The sequence below is a fragment of the Mus musculus genome, chromosome 14 (genome assembly GCF_000001635.26).
Source record: "Mus musculus strain C57BL/6J chromosome 14, GRCm38.p6 C57BL/6J".
Classification (NCBI taxonomy): Eukaryota; Metazoa; Chordata; class Mammalia; order Rodentia; family Muridae; genus Mus; species Mus musculus.
This window is the reverse complement of record NC_000080.6, coordinates 114,863,680-114,870,648: the sequence shown is the minus strand read 5'-3', so window position 1 is coordinate 114,870,648 and position 6,969 is coordinate 114,863,680. Positions and strand designations below refer to the sequence as shown.

Sequence of the window (6,969 nt, the reverse complement as noted above, 5' to 3'; positions counted from 1 at the left end):
CAGTGCCCAATGTCGGCCTAGCAATTGTGTTCTAACACATCCTCCCAAGGGCAATTTGATTATTTTCTTTCTGTTTAAAAATTCAAGTCTCACCATCATGATGGTAAGGGGTCTTACTATTTAAGCAACCTTATAACAATCAAATAAATATGGTAAAGTCAATTACCATATTACCTTTGCATGTATGATCTTCAAACATGAAATATCCTTTAGTAAAAAAAATTCCACAGTGAAATGTAGATATCTTAGAGTTGACAAAAATTCAGAATCGTACTAATGCCCTCTTCAAGAGAAATAAGTTGTATTTGAGTTACTATGACAAGTTTTGTGAGCACAATTAAAGCTTTAATATTAGTAAATTCTTGCTTATCTACATTAAGGTTTGGTACCTAAGTCCCTTAGGGGTATGTTGTTGGGATAGTCACTGTGTGTGGAAGGGGCACCTATCTTCCCACGGTTCTGGGAGTCAACCCTCAGTGCTGGGAAGGGACACCCATCTTCCCATGGTTCTGGGAGCCAACCCTCAATGATAGGAAGGGACACCCATCTATCTTCCTATGGTTTTAGGAGCTAGCCTGCAATGCCGGGAGGTGGACATCTCTTATCTTGCAGCCCTCAGTGCCTGGCACACCCTTAAATGCTGTGGTCAATGAACCCATTTCTATCAGAAGCTGAAGGAAGTCACATGTGTTTTCTATGTTCCCGTTCTCTTTATTCGTTTGCCTTTGAGAGTTATTAAAAAGCCAAAACCACACAGGTTATTTTACATAGAAATGTTTAAACCAGACTGCCAAAACCAGTTTTTTTCTTTTTCACAGCTTTTAAAAAACCACTTTTCAGATGTACAGGAATTCTTATTTGTCAAAAATCTGCATGAATCTAAAATTAAACACAACAACAGCAATTCATGCTGAAAAGACTTTACAGAGAAGGAAACCATGGCAACAGAATCATTTCTTTTTAACTGCCTGAGACCTTAGCTCTCCCTTCACCCCAATACTATGCACACGAAGGCCCTGACTTCGTATATGTGGCCTTGTTCCTGTTGATATTTTGCACGTCAAAAGCAGGCATGGAAATTGTCGTTCCTCAATGCAGTGTGAGCCACACTTCTTTTCCTGCTTACTCAAGACATCCTGAAAGCAGCCTTTGAGGAAGGAACTCCTGAGGATGTCAAGTGGAAGTTAAGCTTCCACATGCCTCGGGTCAGCAAGATGCTTCTGCTGCGGCTGCCCACCCCAGGCTCTCTAGTGGCACAATTGGGTGTGATCTTATCTTGTAGAAGCCAGCTGAGCACACAGGGCAAGAGCTGACCATACAATAGCATTGTAACAGGGTAGATCCCCTTGGTCCTGAGGAATCCTGTCTGTGTAGATCACCTGAAGTGTTTGCTTTGAAACTGCCCTTATCCTCCTTTTCTTCCATTTCAAAGCCAGATAAGTTGCTCTTAGCAGTGTTTATGCTTTCCTTTACCAAAGATTTACCGCTTTCAGGCAAAAGACTGCACTCTGTTAGAATAGTGTCAAAGTGCTCATCAGAAATTTTTATGATTGATGAAACTGGAAACCAAAACCATATTTCCCTGCTTATAATTTCAAAAGCAAGTTACTTTTAAAAATCAAAACCCAAGTCAAGGTTCAGTAAAGATATTTTAATATAGGTTTAAGCATGAAGGCTGAGAAAATGGAGGCATTCAGGAAGAAAGACAGAACACTTCAGAGAGATCATGTGTGTGGGAGTTTCTCAAAGAAGAATGGCAGGAAGGACATACTGAATTGGTCAGCATTCTCTAGAGGAACAGAACAACTAGGGCATAGACACAGACAGACACACAGACAAACAAGCACACCTAGACAGACAACCACAGACAGATATACAAACACTCGCCCACCCACACATACACAGACAGACAACATTCATACATATGCACACATACATACACACACATGCACTCATACACAGACTGTCACACACACTCACACACAGAGAGATACACACACACACACACGCTCACAGAAACACACACACACACACACACACACACACACACACAAAGTTTATGTTAAAATAGCGATAACAACACTCTCTTACCTAAGCGGCAGAGAATCTGGCATCTGGTAATTGTTCAGGCTTTGGGTGTCTCAGCTGTGGGAGTAGTTCCTCGATGTCTGTTTCCTACCCAGGGGATGAGAATCTGGTAGTGGTGCTCTTGAGGGTGGGTGCCTCATTAGTCCCAATCTTTTGCCCAAACCCTGAAGAATTTCTGGAGAGTGGTCCTTTGAAACAATGGAAACTGTGGAGTACTGTCTCTCAAGTTAGGGCAGAAAGCAGTAGCAACAGCAACAAGGCAGGATGAGAGGGGCCATGAGGGCACAGGGAGAATGGTTGCTCTCAGTCCTTTCCTATTCCAGCTAGGTGAGCACCGGAGCCACGCACAGAGACTCTGCCTACATCAGTTAAGGCACTTGGGAGAATTCTTCAGCTAAAGCACTCTAATAAGGAGATTTACATTTATGGCAACTTGACATAAAAATGAACTATCACAAATCCCTACATGTTAGTGTCCACGGTTTACCTGGAAACTGTGGATATGGACTCTACAGGGGAGAGTCACCACAACTATTATTTATTTGCAAATCTAGTAGCTTGGTTTAATAGATATTCATACATTCGGTAGGATATTTTTTTTTCTTTCCATTTTTTATTAGGTATTTAGCTCATTTACATTTCCAATGCTATACCAAAAGTCCCCCATACCCACCCACCCCCACTCCCCTACCCGCCCACTCCCCCTTTTTGGCCCTGGCGTTCCCCTGTTCTGGGGCATATAAAGTTTGTGTGTCCAATGGGCCTCTCTTTCCAGTGATGGCCGACTAGGCCATCTTTTGATACATATGCAGCTAGAGTCAAGAGCTCCGGGGTACTGGTTAGTTCATAATGTTGATCCACCTATAGGGTTGCAGATCCCTTTAGCTCCTTGGGTACTTTCTCTAGCTCCTCCATTTCGGTAGGATATTTTAAATGTGTCTTTCACAATTCCTTTATTTTTACCTCTGTTAGCAGTATTGACTAGAGAAGCTCAGTATGTCCACAGCTATAGCCCCGGCTGTCATTGTTTCTGATGCACAGTTATTCCAACGGCCCTAAAGGAAGTAGACTTTACCGTTGAAGATCAAAGAACTTGATGATAGAAATCAGCACCGGAGTACATCTGAAGGCATGAAAGGGAATAGCCAATAGAGTCAGACAGAAAAAAATTGACCTCACATTTTCTGAAATAAACGGAATCTGTGATGTATAAAAGCGCCGTGACTGCTTGTCTGTGAACCATCCCCGGGTTAAACCAGGGGTGGAAGGAATAGTGTGTCTTTTCACAACCTAGTTGTAGGATGCTTTAGCGCCTTGGAGTTTCGTTTCAGTTTCTTCCCTACTTGTCTTTGTTGTACAGGTTCCAGTGTTCCCATCCACTGGATTGGTGGGTGGATAGGTGGGCAGGTCCATTTTCTTGACCGTCATTGGATGCTTTCTAGGGTCAGAGCCAAGATTAGCTGGTATTTGTAAGAATACTGGCAAACCTCAGGTAGGTACTCAAGGGAAAGGATGGCTATTTAACGATGTGTTGAGAGTAACATCTGGCTCCCCCACCACCTTGAAGTAAAAAGAAGATAGAACAGAACAACAAAAACAAAAAACAAACAAACAAACAAACAAACAACAACAATAAAAAAAAAACCCCACAGTTTAGAGTTGTTTCTTCAAAACCAGAGGATGCCAGAAGGCTTTGCCGTCAGCTTTGGTGCAGAGAAACGGATTCCAGTTTCTTCCTCAGCTGCAGTTACTCTGTTTTCTGTGACAGCTTCTTTGCTTCCAACACATCCCATTTTCTGGTAGCAGCTTGGAAGATTTATTCAGTAAATATTTAGTTTGCCCCAGCATGGAATGAGTCAGTGTCCATGATAAATGATGAAATCATGACCACCCAAATCTGGCTGTGGGTGTACAGGAACATGAGGCAATCCAGGTGCGGTTACATTTCAGACTCATTATCCTTGAGGGACGTGAAATTGAATCCTGATTATTCAGCAACCAAAAGATAATGAGCCCAAAAGTAGTGGAAATGGCAATAACTGTTTTCTCTGTGCTGTGGAATATTGTGAAGTGGGTGTCTTTAAAAGAAACCAAATTTCAAGTTGTCCCGTGACCTCCACATGCCTGCACTATGACCCCCATTCCCCCCCAAACAAGTAGGGTGTACATGTGCACAAAATAAACACAGTAAGTAATACAAATTTAAATTAACCTATAAACAGCGTTCATTTAGGATAAAAATAATTTTTGAGAAAATCAAAGCAAAAGAGAAAATCCTGGAGAGCGAAGTCACAAGGGTAGGCATGTAAAAGCTGTGACTCTCACGATGCCTACCTGCTCACTGCCAGAGTCTTGAGTTTCCTGGCTGGCACCATCAGTGGGAAGCCAGCCATTACACGTTCCAAGAGTCCACGAACAAAATGGAGAACAGTCCCAAAGAAGCATAGTTATTCTCGCTACTTAGCCTTGAGAAACATTTCTTCCTCCCACGGGTCCTCATAAAAAAGTCAATGAATTTTCTGGTGGAGCTCCTGGAGAGGATCTGCGTGGGAGTGGGATGAGTTCGTGGGCGGGGGCTACCTCGCAGTGTGCCCCTAGGGTCTCATCCACACTTCGCTATTCAGTAACTGAAGTCACTTAACCTTTGTGAGACCAATGTGCTTCCATTGGGAAACAAGAGCCTGAGTGGCCCCTTGGGTTTTATCCAGCAGTCCAAGTCTCTGTTTTGGCTTCTGACCATGTCAGTAGGTCTTTTAAAAGTTCTGTTTGAAGAAAAAAAAAAAAAACTCCAGCTTACAAAGGCAGACTCCTCCTGAAATAAGATTGTGTGCGTATGTTTGGGCAGTGGATTCTCAAACTTCTTGTGAATCTATAGTGACAAACAGTCGAGGCAGGAAACAGAAAACATACCAGTGCTTAAAAGGGAAGTATTTAAGTCATTACTAACTGATATTAAAGAAGCATCTATGATTGTATACAAAAGGGCACAGAAAGACATCCAAGAATGACCCAGACAGAGTGTGTGCCCCAGTGCCCAGTGTAGAACCTACTTGCGGAGGGAGCAAGCTGGGTCTTCGAGCTGCACGGTTCCTAATGCCTCGGTCCAAGTTCGCTGTTGGTTCTGGAGAGGACGGACACACAAACAGGAATGGTATGCACAACGTCTCCTAACAGGGTCCCAGCAATTCTTGGGGGGCCTCATGCCATCACAATTCCCCTGCAGCCAGCCACCCTGTAGAACAAGGAAGGCAGAAGCACCCACTCAACAGAAGTCTCTTCCACTGGCACCGCTGCTCTGTTAATAGCTGTTGCTGAAGAAGCTAAAAAGGGCACCAAGAAATACCTCAGGTTTCGGTTCCAGTCTTGCAAAGGGGCACAGTGAAGAGTGAATTTGAATCTTGGGGGCAATAAATGGATGGCTGGAAGACTTACAATCCCAAACCATTAGATTCCAAGATATACAATGTACATTTTCAAAACAAACTGTATGCTGTTTAAAGAGCTAGTGTGAGAAAGTGGCTGAGGTATCTGTAATATCTCCAATAGTCCATAAGTAGTTAGCCTTGACTTTGTCAAACAAGAATACTGCATTTCTGCATGTAACATAGAATGGTAACTTAGACTATTGAAACCTCACTCCCTTAGTCAGTAATCATGTGAAAAAGAAGTGTAGAATTTAGGAACATGTTAATTCATTAATTTGATCAGTCAATAAATCTTCGACGAGTATTTTCTTCCAGCTAGGTTTTAGGAATACAGAGAACGATAAGAATGAAAGTGGCTCCATGGCTTTATACCTATAACTGCCTCGAGGAAGATGAAAGCTCAGTGAAAGCAGATGGCACAGACCTGACCTACTCAGGTCAGGAGCTAGGGAAGAATGTCTAGTTAGTGAGAGTTGTTGAATCAAAATGAGTTAGTTCATTGTCTAACCACACAGTGTGCTAGGTGGCAACCAACCACCACAACGCAAAGGTCCCGGAAAGGGAGAGAACACACACTTGTTTGAGTCCCACGGTCTTTGCTAAAGGTCTCCGTGGCTGATGCGGATTCTGGCAAGGTATCACTGAGGGAAAGAAACTGTTCCTCCAGGCATTTCATCTCCACCTCTGCTCTCCTGAGTTTCCAGCTTAGCTGTCCACACTAGAGATGTGAATGATCCGGCTTCCATACAGTTACATAAGACATCGACTTTAGAAGAATTTATTGATTGTTCTTAGGAGGATGGGGGTGGGGGGCGTATGCTACCCTGTATGTTTGTGGAGGTCAGAGGACAGCTCTGTGGTACATGTTCTTTTCTTCTGCCCTCATGTGGTGCCAGAGCAGTAACTCAGGCCATTACGCTTGTACGGCAAGGGTTTCATCCACTGAGCCATCTTCCTTGACACACTGGTTTATAAGAGATTTCTGCCCTCTCTGTACATACACTTCCTGTGGCCTCTCCATCTCTTGAGAACTCTGATGATACACATTTTGACAGGTGGGTAAACACATTAATTCCTCCTTGAGGACATACCTCTACCTTAGTGGTTCTCCATTGGGAGGCACTAGCAACGTCTCCATACATTTGGTTGTTATCACCTGACAATGATGTTTGATGTTACTGTCATCTAGAGGATTAGAGACGAGAGTTAAACCTCTTAAAATGCGAAAAGGGGAGCAACACATCTACCACCCTAAGGAATAGTTGAGAAACGGCTTCATGACTTGATGCTGCTGTTGTACTTCCTTACTTACTGAAGCTGTTGCTATGGATACAAAAGCTTCATCGACACTGAGATATTTTATGCATAGCTAGGCATAGAGTGTCTTAGTCAGGGTGACTATTCAAAGCAACTTGGGAGAAAAAAAATAATTCAGCTTAGGTTTCCATAACACTGT

General features: G+C 43.1%; 1 long non-coding RNA gene across 4 annotated transcripts; it reads right to left on the bottom strand.

The window, feature by feature from the left end:
* Window positions 1-2,933: 2,933 nt before the first annotated feature.
* On the bottom strand, window positions 2,934-6,649 carry Gm31003. Of its 4 annotated transcripts, none has more exons than XR_874955.1 (3): window positions 5,139-5,382; window positions 4,423-4,850; window positions 2,934-4,048 (listed from the first exon to the last, which is right to left on the bottom strand). It is a non-coding gene; the product is annotated as a predicted gene, 31003 (long non-coding RNA). The 4 variants fall into 4 exon arrangements; XR_383742.2 differs by lacking the exon at window positions 2,934-4,048 and adding an exon at window positions 6,605-6,649 and having other exon boundaries at window positions 4,333-4,850; window positions 5,139-5,320; XR_003951094.1 differs by lacking the exon at window positions 2,934-4,048 and having other exon boundaries at window positions 4,333-4,957; window positions 5,139-5,395.
* Window positions 6,650-6,969: the final 320 nt, after the last annotated feature.